The sequence below is a fragment of the Leopardus geoffroyi genome, chromosome E2 (genome assembly GCF_018350155.1).
Source record: "Leopardus geoffroyi isolate Oge1 chromosome E2, O.geoffroyi_Oge1_pat1.0, whole genome shotgun sequence".
NCBI classification, from domain to species: Eukaryota; Metazoa; Chordata; class Mammalia; order Carnivora; family Felidae; genus Leopardus; species Leopardus geoffroyi.
Window position 1 is genome coordinate 14,083,845 of NC_059335.1, and position 4,839 is coordinate 14,088,683.

A 4,839-nucleotide genomic window follows, 5' to 3' on the forward strand; every position below is an offset into this window, starting at 1 on the left:
CCCCTCGGACAGCAGGGTGTGTCCAGGGGGGATGGTGTGGTGACAGAGCCTTTCCTCCTGAGTCATCTCAAAAGCAAGAAAAAAAGGGGGGAGGGGTGTGTCCCTGCACAATAACCTCGGAGCCATAACATGGTCGCAGGGAATGCTGACCCGGCACGTGAGAGGTGAGTATTAAAGGGGACCCAAAATTAATCACCCCAATTTCTAACTCTTACAGATTTTGAACCAAGGAATTTAAAACATTGTATTTGGCTGGGAATAAGTTCAGTATTGAAATTTTAAATAACCAGGTTTGGAATCCTGTATCTTTAAGCTGGAAAATTCTTGTTTGGTCGATTGCATTTTCCATAACTTAGGCCAAAGTGTCATCTGACATGGCAACATGTTGTTTTTAAGTCTCTACATTGTTTCTTGGGTCCCTTGATACAATCTACAAGTTACATACTTTAAAATATGCAATGTATAAATTATATGCTTAATTATTTATAGCTCTTGAAAATGAGGTGATTGATTTTGTGAAACCCAAGATTATATCCCCAGCTGATGGATTGGGAAATTCAGTCACTTGCCCAAGGCCACACATCTGATTTGTGGGGGAGCTGGGATTCAAACCCAGCTCCTGGCCAACCTCAAGGCCAATCATTAAACCACCAGGCTGCAAGGGAATAAGCTTAGAGTCTGCCCTCTGAAGTTTACAGCCCATAAGCCAGATGTGGACCCTGGACTAGGGGACCTGTGCCAGACAGCTCTACCAGGGTGCCCAGGGATCCCCAGGGAGGGAGCACAGGACTCTAGCAGAAATAAGCCACACTTTCTCATCTCCAAGCTTTGCAGATGCCCTTCCCTCTGCCTACAACACCTTTCCTGACACAGCACCTTTGCCCAGAGAATGCCACTCACTCTTCAGTCCTCAAAGCATCACCTCTTCTTAGGGAGCCTCTTCCGTTGCCCCGCCCCCTCCCATCCAAAGTTTGACCCTTCAGGTTGAGTCAGGAGCGCCCCTCCCCACTTGGGCCCCGGGGCTTCCCCCTCCAGGCCCTAATTCAGTCCCAGCCCTGACCCATTCTGGGCAGTCGCTATCTGGTCCCCCACTGGACTGTGAGCGAGGGGTGAGTCTGGGTGTGTCTCAGTCACTTTGGTGTCCCGGCACAGGGCCAGGCACAGAAGAGGCAAGCTCAGCAGTTCAACAAGGCAGACCGCTGCGCTGGCAAGGGAGAAGGGCAGAAAGGGCCTGGGACTTGGACAGAGATGGTTCAAACTTTCGGACTAATGGGGAAACTGAGGCCACGCTGCGCACACAAAATCGGGGACAGAGGCAAAACCCTCTTCCCTGTCACTGGCTGATCTTTACCCCAAACTATTCTTCCTGTGTCCAGAGTCATCTTTCTCAGCCGCCCCTGCCCCAATAGTCCCTGTAGATGCAGATGTTCTGGTCCCAGGAGCCCCACAGGCCCGTTATCTCCCGAGGACCTCCCACAGGCTCCCCTTAGCCAATTTCCCCATCTTGCCACACATGATGGAGACTGGCTCTTCATGGTGCTTGTCTCTCCACAGAGACCATAGATCTGGGGTTAACCTGCCACCCTCCATTTCCCCCAGCCTTGGGCTCTCAGAACCCTGGAGATGCCGAATTAACACCCCCGCCCTATCTGGTAACCTCGTCCCACCTAACCCCACAGTGCTGCATCCCTACTCCCGCCCCATCCTACTGCCATCAAGGTCATTTTTCTGGGGTCATCCAGCTCAGGCTACTTCAGCGCCCCCTTTCCAGTTCTGTTTGGAAAGCCCTGACCACCCCCACAGCGGCTGCCCCGCGCCCCGCCCCTGGGGAAATAGCCCACGTGCCCCGCTCCCCGTGCTCTCAGGGCGGTTCCGCCCCCTGCTGGAGCCCCGCCCTCGAGGTGCCTCCTCTCCAAGCGCTAGCCGGGCAGCTAGGGCTATTTTAGAACCTTCCACGCGAGGCAGTGCCTAGCGCCCCGCCCCCTGCCCCATGCTCTTTGGAAAGCTCCGCCCTGCGTTCCCGCAGAGGGGCGGCCCCCCCCCCCCCGCCCCCGCCCGCCCGGCCGGCGGTCTCCCGGGGAACACACCCCACCGCGCCGGCGCTCTGCGGCTCTTTGACACCCCCCCGCCCCCAGCTCTCACCGGCTTTGGTGCCGGAGTCTCTTTGGAAAGGTTCCCCCCTCCCCGAAACAGCCCCCGCGCTTCACTGCCCCCGCCGGACCTCCAGGCTCCAGCATAGCCGCGTGGATGAGCACGAGCGCGGGAGAGCAGCGCCCCCTTGTGGCCATGTCCTCGGGAACTCGCGGAAAGCCGGAGCCGTGGCTCGGAGAGACCTGCCTGACCCGATGCTAAGGCAGAAAAAGTATTTTTAAAAAAAATTTAAAAATTGTCTTAGCCATCAACAACATTCTTCAGGCTCTGGTTCAGCCGTAGTCTTCTTTAGTAAGTGCTCCCTGAGTCTTCCCATCCGGATCAGCAGTCTCCTGTGCTTCCTGGAGGAATCCCATCCCTGACCACCCTGCCCTTGCTTCCCCATCGTGGTCCCCACGCCCCTGGGCTGTCACTGTCGGCCAGTGAAGGCAGGGACAAAGGCTGTCTTGGTCACCACTGTGCCCGCACATTCGGGGCACAGAGTAAGGCTCAGACGACCAGCACCCCTTAGGGAACACTCATTTACTCCCTCAACACACATTTTGCTTTGCTTTAATAGTTGTATACAAAGGAGGTCATAAAAGTCCCCCGTTTTAAGTGTTTTGGTGATTGGGGGTTGCTTTTACAGAGTAGTACAGCCATCACCACAATCCAATTCTAGAACACTTCCATCACCCTGAAAAGATTTCTTGTGCCCATTTGCACAAGATCTACTTTCTGCCAGGTCTGTATTCTTTTCTCATTTTACCTGCATTTGTTGACTACTTGCTTCCATCAGATATTAAGTGCTGAGGATACACTATGACACACGCAGGCTCTGCCCTTCAGGGAAGTCAAAGTCTGGTTGGGGCAATGGCTAATGGGAAAATATGTCCACTCATTCATTCATTCAAAAATATTTATTCATGTTTATTGAATGCCTTCGATGTGCCTAGGACCTAGGGATAGAGCGTGGTGGGGGAGGGGGATGAAAAAATCCTGCTAAGCTGTAGTTGATATTTTAATGAGAGGATAAAAAATAAGGAAATAAACAAGGAAATGTGTGGTACAATGGCTGGTTGAGTGCTATGTCATGTTATGAAGGGAAATAAGCCCAAGGAAGGGAAAGAAAGTGATGCGGTGTGGTTTTATTTTTTTTTTAATGTTTATTTGTTTATTTTGAGAGAGAGGGCATGGGGGAGGGACAGAGAGAATCTCAAGCAGGCTCCACACTCAGTGCAAAGCCCGATACGAGATCCCACAAGCCTGGGATCGTGACCTGAGCTGAAATCAGGAGCCGGACACTCAACCGACTGAGCCACCCAGGTGCCCCTATGCGGTGTGATGTTAGACAGGGTGTTCAATCGTTCTCAGCACGTCTCTGAGAAGTAAACATTTGATCGGGAACGTGACCTCTTTTATAATAAAATGTTGAATATCTCATGTAATTTATTGTATACTGTACTGAAAGGGAAAAGCAGATGGTTATATGGGTACAGAATGGTTGAAAGTGGGTAGGTTTTTTACCCCTGTGATCATGGGGCTGACTGGGAGCTACAGCTCGCTGCCACTGCCCAGCCTGAGGGTACTGTACCCCATATAAATGAATCCGGGGGAGGGGGAATCAAAATTCAAAATCTGAAGTACAGTTTCTACTGAATGCACAGTCGAAAAGTCAAAAAATTGTAAGTTGGGGACGGTCTGTATGATGAAGTTTTGGGGTGAGGTGGGGTGGTCCGGGGCCAACAGCCAAGAAAGAATTCTTGAAGACGTCTTTGATCTTCAAAATCAATGGTCAGTAAAATCAATGGTGATTTTATTAAAGCACGGGGACAGGACCCGTGGGCAGGAAGACCTGCATTGGGGTCGTGACGGGTAACTGATTACATACCTTCAGGTTGGGAGGGGGTCAGGGATAGAGTGAGTCTCGAAGGTATTTGGGGAGCAAGGTTGCCGGGACCTTGAAGGGCTAGCTGTTGCTATGGAAATGCCATATCACTATTTAGTAAAACTAAATCGCATGGGACCCTTCAGATGTATATGTGGGGGCCATAAGCTTGGAGTATGATAGCCAGCATGTATCTTGGGAGAGTGGAGATAAAGGAAGTTTCCAAAGGAATTTTTCTATGTTAAAGGAGACTTAGAGGAGCCTGGGGGGTCAGGATACTTGAAGCCAAGATTCCCTTTCGCCCCTGGCAAAGTGTCAGCATCAGGGCAGCTGAGCTCCTAGGGGTCACTCCCCCAGTTTCAAGGACTTGTCAACGGGCTGTGGACAGTAAAGGAAGCTCATTTTTCATTCGCCTTAGTTTCCCACATCACCGTGGCAAGCACTTAAGCCCCTTTCCTTTGTTCTCAGGGAGCCAGGAGTGTCGGAGGAATATCACACAGATCCCCCCTGGGGGGTGGGGGGTGCCAGCCTGTATTGTGCCCTCATCATGTAGTTTATTATTATTTTTTAATGTTTTATTTTACTTTTGAGAGAGAAAGAGGTAATGTGCGAGCAGGGGAGGGGCAGAGAGAGAGGGAGACACAGAATCTGAAGCAGGCTCCAGGCTCTGAGCTGTCAGCACCCAGGCGCCCCTCAGCTCAGGTCTTGAGCTCATGGCTTTGAGTTCAAGCCCCACATTGGGATCTGCGCTGGGCATGGAACCTACTTAAAAAAAAAAAAAAGGAAAAAGAAAAAGATACAGCATAAGGAATAGTCAGTGA